At 36.7% G+C, this 14,307-nt stretch overlaps 1 long non-coding RNA gene and 1 pseudogene across 1 annotated transcript in view; one reads left to right on the top strand and one right to left on the bottom strand.

The window, feature by feature from the left end:
* LOC107498981 overlaps positions 1–13,971 on the top strand; it is a 152,742-nt gene extending 138,771 nt beyond the window's left edge. The window contains exon 3 of the long non-coding RNA XR_001594177.2: positions 13,726–13,971. This is a non-coding gene — a long non-coding RNA (uncharacterized LOC107498981). The remainder of the gene's footprint in view (positions 1–13,725) is intronic.
* LOC118613445 lies at positions 1,305–1,425 on the bottom strand (annotated as a pseudogene).
* Positions 13,972–14,307: the final 336 nt, after the last annotated feature.

Genomic DNA, 14,307 nt, shown 5'->3' with positions numbered 1-14,307 from the left:
AGTGAAGGTAATAAAAGCATGTGGGGTAAGAAAATGTTTTATTATACAGAAATGTTCTGCAAGCATAGAACAAACATTTCGTATCTGATTGATTTGTAGAAATTAATAATTGCTATTGTTGCGGTCAGCCACCTCCCAAGCAAATACATATTACGTTGTATATTTTCTGGTATGTAGTAAGCTATTACAAAATAGTAGCTATTATTTTATATAATAATTCTCCAGGCTTTTCTATGGTTTCTGGAAAGAGGCTCTTTTGGAAGGCCATATGTCTCTTTTCTTGCCTCTCATTTTTTTTTCCATTCTTAATAAAATAGCTTCTTTGCATGTATTTCCATATACTAGATCCTGAATAAAATAATTGTTAAATTCTAGAATCTTCCTTTTATCTATAATATGCAGGAACTTATTGAAAATAATCATGGCTTTTATTGTTCTACTTTAGGGCATTGTTTCCTATCCGTTTTGTTGTTTTCATAACTAGACTCCTAGTGCCAGCATAACTTGCAAATTGATTTTTAGTTTTACTATACAATTGGACTCCAATAGCATACTATAAATATCACGGGGCAGAGACTGCTTTATGTTTTTCTGTTTACCAATATTTATCAGTAGCCTCACACAAGGCCTGGAACACAGTAGCTATAAAACGCCTGTTGAATGTAGGATGAAACCAGCATATCTAGACTACTATTTTTGAGAAGATCTCTAAAGAAATTACTGTTTCTGGATAGCCAAAATTATTCTTTTAAACTTCCTTGTATAGATTATAGTAAGATGGCTTTTTATTGTTTTGCCTGTTCTCTTTGAACATACATATTTTTTAAATTATCTATAATAAAACACTATTAATAATATGTTAACATTAACTTAGTTATTAACCGTATGTGGTAAATGTGTCTTGCATTACATAAATTAGTTTATGTAATATTTAACATGCAATCCAGTTTATTTTATCTTTGTGTTTCAGAGAGGTAATTTACCAAAGTTTATACAGTTAGTAAATTGGAGCTGTGATCTACATTTAATTTTATATGACTTCAAATTGCTCAGTCTCAGATATTTTACCACACGTTTTCTTAAAATGCTTCTAAAAATGAATGAATTCTGAATGAATATATTTTGAATCAATCACTAGAAAACAGATATTTTTACTAAAACTGCATTTTTATTTTTAGTATAAAAGCAAATGTCTTTTTAGTCTGTAGTTCGTTGGCCTTAGATTTTGTGACACCGTTTTCAATTAAAGAAAAAAAATACTGTACCAAAGTGAAACATATAATAATAATTATTATTATTTTAAATGCCTACAGCACCTGGTCTTCCTAGGTGGTCTCCCATCCAAGTACTAACCAGGCCCCAGACCCTGCTTGGCTTCTGAGATCAGACGAGATGGAGCACATTCAGGGTGGCGTGGCCGCAGACTTATAATTATTTTGAAATGACAGGCTTTAATGTAATTTTCTCTTTACTGACTCAAACTATTTTAGAGAACTTTTTATTTCTCTCTCTCTCTCTCTCTCTCTCTCTCTCTCTCTCTCTCTCTCTCTCTCTCTCTCTCTCCCCCCCCTCCCCCTCTCCGCACCCCCCCCCCCCCATCTGACTTAAATAGGGCAGGCATCTTACAGCACGGGCACACTACTGGCACTGTTGGGATGGCAGTATGTCACTACACACCGGAGACACTAAACGCATTTTTAAACCAGGACGCAAGCTGGTTTTCCACTGGTGTTTGTAGTTATAACGAGCGACTTGAGTGAAGCGCTGGAGTAAAAGGCAAATCTGTGTATCACGTTTTCTTATTCTCTTTCGATCTCGAGCCTGTATACCAAGGTCATGTAACTTTTTTATTTGTCCTCCCCAACCTCTTTGTCTCAGCCTCCTGGCCTCATGGCGACCCTGCCAGCGTGGTCCCGTGGGGTCAGGCACATGGTGATTGCAGTAGCTGTAGGAGAAGCAGCAGCAGGGGCTTTATTGCGTAATGAGAAAACAACAACAACACTTTATTTTGGTGCTCATAAAAATGCACTTAAAAACGTTTGAAAAATCGCCTTTGCAGCGCTGCGGCAGCCTGGGGGGGGGCGGGGGGGGGTTGAGGGGCGAGCTCCTCCCCATTGAATCCCCCCCATTGCAGGAGATGCTTAGGGAGAGCGGCAGGTCCGCGCACCGAAACACGTCGTCCTCTTGGAACGCGCGTCGCGTTACGTGGTGAAAGCGGGTCCTGGGATTCCTTTTGAGCCGCCATGAGTACGTTGAGGTGCATTAAGCTTCCGAGGCGCGTCGCAGGGCCGCCTTAGAACCTTAGAACCGGGGAGCGCGGGGCGCCCCGTTCTGAGCCCGCGCGACGGGCCATTCAGCCCCGGCCCAGACGAGCAATCTACTTACAGTGTGGGAAACGGCCTCGGGCCACCGGGAAAATCAGGGTACGTTTTCTTCCAGATACATCATGTTACAGTCCCTTAGCTCTAAGAAGCAAACTCCAGACAGTGAATCCTGGGAAACAAAACCGCTTGGAACAATAGCCCAGTCCTTTGAGCTCGCAATACGTGGGAAACACGTTTTAGTTTATCTCTTCTGAAAGAGTCATTGAGTCAAAATTTTAAAGCGAGAGACTGAATGAAAAAATAAGTACTGTGCTTTTTAGTCTATAAATATAAAAGTTTAGAAAATAAGTGTGGTGTGGCTAAAAGATGAATAATATCACACCAAAGTAAATTGAAAGAATGGGGAGAATGAACCCCGAGGAAGACTGGGTTTCCACATAGTTAAGACCTGGTAGGGAAAGAAATTTTAAAAGAAAGCTGTGTGCAAAAACTGGCCACGGCATTCAGTTCTGCTGAAGAGGAAAAAAGTATAATGCAGATAAATTTATCCAGTGTCTTCAAACCGTTGTACTCCAACCCCTTCCCCCCCCCCCAAAAAAAAATTATTCTCAGGTTACTTACGGCCTTGCCAAACAAATAAAAAATAAAAGATCTATCTAGAAACTGGTTTTATTCTTAAATTTTACTTTCTAATAAACCACAAAGATACTGTGATTCTGTCACCCGAATCCAGAACATGGCCATCCAGAAAATTTAGGACAGTCAATTTCATAAATGGTCATTCCGTTTCTAGCCTATGGTCTTACAATACATTAGCGATAAACACAAAGAAAATTTCCTTAAGCGTCATAAGGATATTATTTGTCTGCTTAAAAGTCCTTCAGCGATTCCTCGATGCCCACGGGGTTCAGGCCAGGCTGCCGAGCGCTCTTTGCAAAGTCTTTCCTGATTCTGCCCTTGCGTCTCTATACGTCCCCACTCTTAGGAGTTGTTCCCTTCGAATCTTATCCTCCTTACAGATCAGTAAAGAAGCCACACTCTTGGCCACCTTCACGCCTCGCCACGTTTCTTCATCACTTCCCAGGACCCTTGGGGGACTCTGTCTCCCAAGCTTGACCAATTTCTACTCTTGAGAGATAATATAGAATTATTAGAGAAAGGAAGCTTTTGGAACAGTTAGGTCAGGGTTCAATTTTTAGGTCTTCAGGCCTTCCATTTGCTAGCTATAACACCAACCCATGTTTTATTTTGAAGATTAAAATAATTAAAATAATTAGATAATGAAGCATTGCATCCAGCACACAGCAAGTGCACAGGAAAGCATGTGCTGGTAGCGGCAGTAACACTCGCCACTAATTGGCTGTGTGGAATGTGCTGGTCTTTACTGGAGAGCAAACCAGACTTTGACCTTAACAATATGTTACGTGCTGATTTACGTTGTTACTAGAGAAGCTGAGGAAAGTATATAATTCAACTGAACTTTTTGAAAATAATTTATGTAATCACCAAATATTCTATTCTTATATTACCTTCTATAGTTTAAAATTTAACAAAGTTAAAAAAAAAAACCTCACTTATTATCAATCAGTTATCATCAACTCTGATCATAAGGTTTATAAACAAGCTGTGAAGTTTGCTTATCTCAACTAAGGGATGAACTCTTGGACTTTTCAAGTTGTCATCAATATTAGTAAAGAAATAGAAACACCATTTATTGGACAGAAAAATAAGATAATTGTTTATTCTAAATTCATTAATAACAATATTTATATTACACTATTCTCTGCAAAAAAAAAAAGAATTTTTATAGAGTTTTCCTTTATTAGTTATGCCAGGTGAACTATGCTAGTTATGAAAAAAGAAAAAAAAAAAAGGAAATGTGTTTGTGTGTACCATAATGATAGCCTATTTCACAGAGCAGGAGTAATGATGGGTCCAGACTGTCCAGTGCAGCTGGTCTAAATTGCTACCCCAGAAGCTATCATTATTAAGTGATTATCAAATGGTTCACGGTTTACCCACCACACCAATCAAGAGACACTTGCTCAAACAGCATTCCCTTAGACAAAAACTAAAAAGTAATTATTTTCTTGAAGGAATCCACATCAATTTCACTAGAATAAAAGTGACAAACATGGGGAGGGAAGATTTTTTTTTAACGTTTGTTCAGTGGTTATTAATTCTGCAAAGACAGATGACTGCAAATATTGGTGATGCGAGAAAAATCAAAAATATCCACTGTTGATAATAGTTAACATTTACTAATGCATGCGTGCACACACACACAGAGCAGCACTAACGTAAAACACCAATTTACTGAAAAGTAATTTTCTCCTGAATATTTTTACACAAAGAATTTAAAGAGATGAAAGTCAAATGCATTAATAATTATAACTGATTAAGATAGGGTTGAGAATAAGCATATCTAAAGTATCTACAATATCTAAATTAAGAAATACTTGTAATTTTCATTTTTTAAATCAGTTATTTTCAATAGGAGGGATCACTGTACCCAGAAGGCATTTAAATATTCCTGAGGGAAATTTAATTGCAAAATGATTGTTATAAACTACAGGCATTTAAGGAACAAAAGGCTCAGATGCTAGACATCCTCCAGTACATAAAACTATAGTAACAACAAGGAATATATCCACCTGATTTAACAACGCCCTCACTACGACTATAGATCACATTCTGGGCCACAAAACAAACCTTATTAAACTTAAAAGAATGGAAATTACTCAAGCTATGTTCTCTGACAGAAAGAGAATTAAACAAAATAAATAGCAGAAGGATATCTGAAAAATCTGTTTTAAAGGCAAGCCACACTCTACTAAATAATCTTGAGATAAAGCAGAATTCTCAAAGGAAAAAAAGGACCTATTTTGAACTAATTGAGAATGAAAATACCACATAATAAATCTGAAGAATACACTTAAAACAAGATTAGAGGGAAATTTATAGCATTACATGCTTATATTAAAAGAGAATAAAGATTTCAAGTCAGTAGTTTAAGCTTCCGCATCAAGAAACTAGAAAAAAAAATAAACCTAAAGCAAGCAAAAGGAAGGAAATACTAAAGATAAGATCAAAAATTGTTGAAATGAAGAATGAAAAACACAGAAAATACATGAAATCAGACTATTCCTTTGAGCAAAAAGAAAAAAAAATCAATAGACTTGATTAGATCTCTCGTTATTTTGACCAAGAAATAGAAGTGAGAAGACACACATTACCTACATCAAGAAAGAATGAATGAAAAAGAAAAATTATGACTACAGACCCCACAAACATTAAGGATAACAAGAGAATACTGCAGAGATCTCTGTGGACAACATTTAACAACTTAGATGAAAAGGATAAATTCTTTGAATGACACAAACTACCTAACTCACCCAAGAACAGATAAATAGGCTGAGTAGCACTAATTTGTAGCTAAAATCTTTCTGAAAAAGAAAACATCGGCCCTTCATGCCTTCACTGATGAATTATACTAAGCATTTAAAGAATTAATTGTAGTTCTTAAAAATGTCTTCCAGAAAGTTTAAGAGGAAATAATACTTCTCACTTTATAAGGTCAACGTATCCTGACATAACGGAGAAAATTTTTGAAAGACTAATGTTATTCATAAAAGTAAATGTAAAAATTATCAAGAACATGGCAGCAAATTGAAATAATACAAAAAGACAGTAATACACTCCAATCAATAGGGTTAGCTGTACTAACAATGCAAGGCTAGTTTAACATTAGAAAATCAATCAGTGTAACCCATCCTGTTAACAGTCAACAAGAAAAAATATAAGGTCATAGCAACAGGGTAAAACACAGGGCAATAGCAATAGGTGAAGAAAAAGTGTTTGATAAAGTTCGACATCCATTCCTGATTTTTAAAACTTTTTTTTAGCAAGCTTGGATTAAGAACTTTTTCAATCTGATAAGGGAAAACTACAAATATCTACAGATAACATCCTTAATTTTGAAAGACCGTGTCTCTCTCTGCAATCCATATCTAAAGTCCCTTTTAAAGTCCCTGAACCTAATTTTATGTTCTTTTATTATTATTATAACTCAAGACCTCCAGAAATAATATCTGGATCCACCTGTCTACACCTTGTGATTTCAGTTACAGATCTGTCTCACTACAGGATATAAAAATTTCAGTCACACACCAGTCAGGCTTTACAGCTAAGGGTAAAGGTCACAACAATCAGACCAGAGCCCAATTTGAAAGCTAGTCAGGACTTGAATTTTGAGTATGCCAGGAGACATGATTCACACAGGTTACCCTGGTCCTGGAGCTTTGGTGAAAGGAGTTCGTGGGGTGGGGTGGGGTGGGGCGGGGCTCTCGCTTCCCTGGTGGCTAAAGGGTATACGGATGGACTCCCAGTTCCTGGCGTAACAGGGAGCAAGCTGGAGCACCCAAGTCTCTGTGGGAAGGAGAGTGGCTCCCTCAGCAGGCCTGTTCTGCGTGTTGATCTTGCTGTGGTTGTGGTTGGTGGTGTTGGGCTTTGTTCCATACTGGATGCACCGAGCCTGGTTCTCCCACCTCCTCACCCTTTTAGAAGTTACCAAGTCTCCTTCTAGTATACTTCTACTCTCTTCCTGTAATGACCCTGAGTGGTTGGTACATCCCATTTCTTTTTAATAGCGCCTGAGACTATTTTAAGACTACAAAGGTAGCTACTGCAGAAGAGAATTACTTTTATAGTCTACAGCAAATATCCAAAATTTGAATCATAGTCCTAATATATATTCCATCTGAATCTCATTTTCTGCTTCTCATAAAAAAAAAGAGAACAGTTAGCCCATAGGATTGTTAAAAGAGAGAGAATGCTTTGTGTGTTGTAATAATGTGTTATGAAAAAGAAAAATGAAGTTCTTTTCATGTGAAAATTCTGTTGTAAGAACTCCCAACTTCAATGCAAAACTTTTTTTTTTTTTTGTCCAGTGGAAAAGTTGTAATAGAGAAGAAAATTAATTACAAGTTTTTCACTAAATATTGATTGATCTGACTCCATTGTCAATTAAAATGAATTAAATTGTTCATGGTGGTAAAGTTAGAGATATATTAATTAACAGGAATAAAAATATCTATTTTATTTCAAAATTAAAGATTGAGAGAAAAAAATTCTCTTGTGGTATGTCAGGAATTTTAGCTCATTGTTTTATATACACAAAAGATATAAAAAGGCCCTGAAATATGGTGAAGTAAATATGAGTGTATACGTGCTATCAACTTTTTTTTCAAAATTGAACAAATGAGTCAACATTCTGGGAAAAAAGATCATCATCAGTCACTTAAAGTTTAAAGCATGTTAACAAAAATTATTTCCGTTAACAAATGCTGTTTAATGCCTAGAATTTGCTCTTGAAATTTAAAATTCTATCACTTAAGTAAAATATTACTGTTGTGCACTTTGAAGAAATCTAATCAAAACCTTAGGGGAAAATTGATTTAAAAATATGTTACATCATGCATCATTTTCACATTGACAAATTTTCAACCGAAAGTGTCAGAAACTATATGTGCTGGTAAATCAGATATTTGAAATATAGTCTTCTACCTTGCTTTGCATCATATTAAATATGTTTCAAAACATATTTTAAAAAGTATCAAATGCATTTATCTTAGAACACAAGAGAAAATGAGATAACATTCAGGAAGGACCCACCAAATTGGGGAACAGGTACACAACATAGAGAATTACCTTATCTTCCATGGGCACTATTGAAAAAGAATTATAAGGCTACTATACATCTCAATGCAATTACTTTAGCATTATTTACAATCTATAGTTTGTTTCCTCATGGTTTTAAGTTTTTATGCTACAAATTATATGATTTTATACCCTATAGTTAAAAAAAAAAAGGATTAGGCACATTTTTAGAGAACAGTGATAACTCAAATTTAAGAACTTCTAGGTTAAAATGACCACTTGTAATTTGATGATTCTCCTTGAATACTGTCAACTCAACTAAAAATTTCAATTATATATTAGAATTGATATATACTCACTTAAATGATCATCACAGTTGTGACATAAAGCTCTAAGCTCTGAAATTCACAACAATATTCAATATTCAGTAATAAACATTATTTTATTTTGTTATGTCTGAAACTCTAATTTGAATATCAGCATTAAGAAATTAGTAACATCGTAAGTGGTATACAGTTATAGTCACAGATTACATTATCAGTTTGTTAGTATAAGAAAATGCAAATAATCAGTGAAAAATTTCCTTTGATACCTATCTTAAATGTATTAAAGGAAATTCTGGTTGTTTGGTTTAGAAATCACAGCTCAAAAGGTGATAGGGTGTCTGAGCCTGACACTTCCGTGTTTCCCTGCTACAGCATGGGGGTGTTACATCACTAACACATCCACTTCTGGGAGAAACCTGGAAGGGGGTAGCTCAAGATCTCATTAGTTTTAGGAGGTGAAAATTGTGACAGACTAAATAAATACATAGTGTTAATTACATTTTTAAACGTCGGCATTTTACATTTTACTAACAAGAGAAAGGAGTGAGTTAAAGGGAAAAAAAAATTTTAAATGCTTCTTATGCAGTACTTACCCAGTTTTATTATGTTATTTCTCTACCTAAAAGAGATGAGCACTGACGGGATTGGAAGAGAAATTTGGGGGGAAATATTATTTAAATAATCTGTAAATATAGAAGCACCTATTCCATTTTATTTGTATCAAATCAGCATAAAGGAAAATTCGTGAGTATTTTGGACATTTGCGTTGATTGGATTCTGAAATAAGACCAGCCCCTATCATCTGCAGGATTAGGTCAAGTATAAAAATGAAGGCTCACATACCCCACTTCTAAATATTTAAAATATATAAATCAAACCATTAAGACATTACATACGTTATGTTCTGTCCTGTCTTGAAAATTATACTTTCATAACACCCTGGAGTGCCAGGTTAGGGCTTAGAATCCTTGGACCCTCAGAATCTGTACCAGAATTGGAGACACAGTGAGAACCAGCCAGCGGAGGCATCTCTCCGTAACCCCACAGAGTCCTCGTCCATAAACAGTAGCGGGACAGAGAGGAACCCTTCTAATGAGAGGATGCTATCCTACAGATTGATGTTATTTAGCTTAATAATTTACTAGAGAACTGCGAGGAATAGAAAAAAAAATTTATTTCATGAAATTTAATATTGAGTTAAAAAGCGATGAATCCTTTCCAGTTTTCGTAACATGGTGCTCTGATTTATACTCTCATCACTCCACCCCTATGAAAAACCCCAATAAATTTTTGATGGAATATTATCAAATTTCCTTAATGGCTACTATGAGTAACGGTATAAGAAATAATAAAGGTGATTAATACCTCCGGAAATTGATATCAAAGAACAATTCAAAATAGATACGGATAAATCTAAATGAAAAATAGACTAAAAATATATGAAAGAAAGACATGAATCGCAAACCAAATTAGAAGGTGGTGGAAAATAATACCAGATGATACCAAAGAGACGAGAAAAGTTTGACAATGACTCCAGTGTTAAGGAAAAGTGAAGAAATATTTATTCTCATTTAAAATTTTTGAAAATGTTAGTTGATACTGTTTACCCAGTTGAAGACAAACATCTTCTGGAAGTCACTATGTATTATTGATTCGAGAATGCTTCTATGTTTTAAAAACTGGCTATTACCAAAAAAAAAAAAAACGTGATTTATAACTTCTACAGCTTTAAGGTGCAAATTGACAGGCAAGAGGTTTAAGCGCACAGTCTCTCCACCTTTCTGCTTCCCATGTGATGCACACTTAGAACAACTTTTGTCTCAAGACCAAACACACCCTATTTGGTGACAGTGACATTGAGAGCCATATTTTATGCGTATGAGGCTTCCACAATGTTGCTTTGCGTAGTCCTCTGTTCCCTGTTCTGTGACATTTCTGAAAATTGTTGTTGGGTTAGACTAGTGTGAACCTAATTGACTGTCTGAAGCTGAAACCCACTCCTGATCTAGCTACTCCCGTGATCTAGCTACTCCCTTGTTGCCTGGAAGAAAATCCTAAAGATGAAAGAGAAACGCCACTCTTTCAAGAAAAGTGACGTCCCCAATGCTCTCGATGACACACTTGATGCCTTCTGTAGCAAAGCGTCACGATTAACTATCAGTCAAAAAATTATTTGGAAGAGCTGGACTTTGTGCATGCATTTGAAAATATTTAATTTACTTCCTGCCCATTTTCTTTTTTTCAGGAAACCTGAACTAAATAACTCAAAAGACCACATTCAACGTGTATCAAATAAGGAACACGTATAGGTAGTAACAGAGCATCGTTAAACAGTTTTATTGGCAACAAGTTTCCTTTTGTAATGTGTATGAAGTAATGATACATAATTGGCAGCTTTTTAAAGTTAATGAAATAAATATATTCTATTTACAAACACTATTTGTACACTTCGCTCTTCATCGAGTATGATAATTAGTCATGAGTCATTGATTATTGGCTCTTCTTGAAAGACTTTGGTAAAAATGTAACCCCCTCGTACGAATGTGCTATGAGTCTTCAACACCGCATTCTGAGTGCCTTTGTAATTTCTCTGTCACCTGCAGTCTTGACACATTTGAGACTCACTCTGTGGGACAGTTCGAATCAACCAGATTCATAGAAAGACTGATGAGCCTCGTATTCAATAAACCATGGTTAGGAATGGAATTTAAGTTGCCATACTGAAAAAATTAAAAACTACTTAAAGATGAATGGAATGACTTGAAATGAGCATTACTTTAAAATTTTTTGGAAATGAATACTAATACCATTAATGAATATTTTAAGTTCATGTAATTAAGGCCATGTTACCTTAAAGCTATAAATTATCTTATTTTCACAAAGAAAATTATTTAAAAATTTTTATGGTAGGCTGCCATTCTAAATGGAAATAAAATAAGGGGTATAGTACCATTTCAGGGTATTTCTGCTCAGTTATTAACTTAAATTTGTAATACCATTTAAAAGTTTTTAAAATCAAGCACATCTCTTTATCCACATGACATCTCTATTGATCTAAAAGAGGATAATTCTAGCTATTAATATGGTTTTTCTGTGAGACACTAATATTTTTAAATTGTGGATCTTCATGGGACTGTGTTTTAAAAACAGAGAAATTTAACACCGCGACATTAATCCACAAATTCATTCACTCAGGCCAAAAGGATTATGTTACCATTCTCAGTATGGTTTAACTTTCTGTGCTGGGTAAGAATATAGAATATTTAGAACTAGAATATATACAAAAACGACTCTAGAATGATCAAAGCCTATGAATTGCCCTTTCAGTTCTTAGATATTTCTTGCAATAGGATGATTGTAGTCTGCTCATCTATTTCATATCGATGTGCTAGGACCATTTAGGGTCAACCAGTAGTCAGCTGCAAGTATGACATAATTTTTGTGGTCTATGTGGAAAATCACAGGAAAAGAAAATCTAGTTCAACTCATTGCTGTGTACCAATTGTCATGATTATTCGTTTGATCCAGTAGAAATACTGTGCCAGGAACAGAAGCTGTGACCACAACTGCTAATTAGTTTTTAATATTTTATCAAATTTCCCTGGATTTCATCATGTGCCAAACTCATGAATTAAATTTGGAAGCAGTGCAAATAATCATATCTACATCTCACACATATCAGTGTGATCTGAGGCGTCACTATGTATAACATTTTTTTTTGAAATTTTTATTGGTTTGGTAGTGGGATCCTCAATCCTCAGTGCTTCCCTTTGCGTCTACCTTTCGTAATAGCCCCATCTCCTCTGAGTTATGAAATCATTAAGTGGTTTCTATAAATTTTTCAGTAAATCCAGTACTAATATTCAAGCAGTGTAACAACAAACGAGTTTGGAGATACAACTGGTTGTTTTAAATGGCGCCCAAATTCCTCGGCACACCTGCCTTCCAGTTTCCTGTTGCTTCGACAGGCGGAATACAGCGGAAGGGGCGCTGTGTGACCACGGGCCATGTGGAGAGCGGGTGGTTCCTATAAATAGTCTTGAGCTTGGTTGTTTTGTAATCAAGGTACCTGGAAGTAGGTTGTCATTTTGTGTCTTGACTGTGCCTTTTTAGGCAGTTACAGAGACGTGCTCAGTCTAGGGCTGATTATTACGTAATACTGAGGTAAGGTCTTGAATTCGCCACCCAGCATTTCGTGAATCACGTTTTTCTGGTCCGGATGCTGGGACGGGCATTGATCTGGCCCTTTGTGAGTGCTGGGCGCTGCGCCCTCCGTTCCTTGCAGAGCACTCTTTCCCAGCTTTGCATCACATGCATGTGCCAGTCGGTTGCATCGCATGCTATATATTTGAGGGGTGGCCTCTCACAACTCTGGGGTGCGCTCTCTGCGTATCTGTCTCCTCTCCGGTCCTCTGTTGTGCTGGTTCTGGCAGCCTTGGTCTCCCTGGGGTGTTAGCTGTGTGTCCTGCGCTCAGAGAGACCAGCGCTGAGCTCCACTTGGATTCTCCCCCCTCTAAGTTAAACCCTGGAAACACTCTCAACACAATAATCAGGGCAAACGTAGCTCTAACCTTATATTTCCCTTTCTCAGGGATTGCTTTCCTATGATGCCCAGCATCTAAAATATATTTTTTCATGTTTTTCTGATTTTTTTTCTTTCCAGATAGGAAAGTGTATCTCATCTATGTTAGGCCAGAAGCAGCGATCTCAGTAGTATGCATTTGGTTGTTGATCTCACGTCTGTGGTGATACATATCAATGAGAAAAAATTGAGTTTTGAAAAAATAGTTTTATGAACAATGTTTTGAAATAATTAAAATATACTGCACTAAAAGCATTAGTAATAAATCCATGATCCTTATGGACAAGTACATATATGCATCTGCGATTTCTTTGCTAAGCCAAAACTTAGATACTTAAAAACTTTTGGTGGAAATCTAAAAAAAAATTTAAATGGATATGTCAATCTATGAAATGTTACTAGTGCACTTTAATTAATGGAAACATTGCTGTTAACATTTTGCTGGTTGTGTAGACATTTCATGCATTCAGTTTTGCATGTTTTATGATAAAGGCAGTGATTGTAGAAGAGGGGAAAGATGGTGATAATTATTTTTTTTTCAAGTATGATATTAATGATTTTATGTCAGATCTTCCAGGAGCGGGTGGCTGATGTGGAGTAGAGGTCATGATCATTTGAAGTCAGGAACCTAAGTGACTGATAAGCCAGAGATGTGGAAAGATCCTCTATGAGGATTATTAAGTGATGACAATCCCCTGTGTGGATTATTAAGCACTGGAGAGAGTGAGGGCAACCCAGGTGCTGTGAGGTCGAGGCTCTGACCAGGTGAAGGTGCATCTTTGCTTCAGGATAGACCTGCGTGGGATGGGCCTCTAAAACCTATTTTTCTTTCCAGGAGAGTGCATCACAGGAAGCATCTGGAAGTGACATTCACCCTTAGAAGACTACAGATGTAAGTACTATGGGGAAAGTAATATAAACGTCATTTATCCTGATTGCCAAAGATTCTTTATTGGGTGGGACTGGAGGAGAAAACCGTGTTTCAGAGAAAGCTAAAAAGACCAGGATGATTCAGTCAAGTGATTCATGTTATTAGGGGGTTCGGCTTTTGGCAAACATTCAGATTCCACAGGGCCCGCAGATGAATTCTCACAGGTCCCAGGGAGGTGGGCGATGACCAGAAGGCAGTGTGCTCTGTGAGGGGATGGGGGGGGGGGGGGGGGGGGGGGTTATGTGCCTGGCTGGTAGCTCTGCATGATTCATTCTGAGGGCTGGATTCTAAGGCGGTTTGTATCTGTGGCCTGGAGGGAGTCGATGAATAAAAGGGCCATAGTGTTGTAAACAAATCCAAAATGGTGCAGAAAGAGAGAGACTTTAATCAGGTGAACAGCCTGCAAGCCAGGGAGATGCAGCCACCAGCAAAAACCGGACCTGTGCTCAGCAGACACAAAGGTGAGTGCATTTTTTATACAAAATG

This window comes from Rousettus aegyptiacus, unplaced genomic scaffold (assembly GCF_014176215.1).
Source record: "Rousettus aegyptiacus isolate mRouAeg1 unplaced genomic scaffold, mRouAeg1.p scaffold_m13_p_18, whole genome shotgun sequence".
In the NCBI taxonomy this organism is placed as follows: Eukaryota; Metazoa; Chordata; class Mammalia; order Chiroptera; family Pteropodidae; genus Rousettus; species Rousettus aegyptiacus.
The sequence above is the reverse complement of the archived record's forward strand: the minus strand, read 5'-3'. Positions and strand labels throughout refer to the sequence as shown.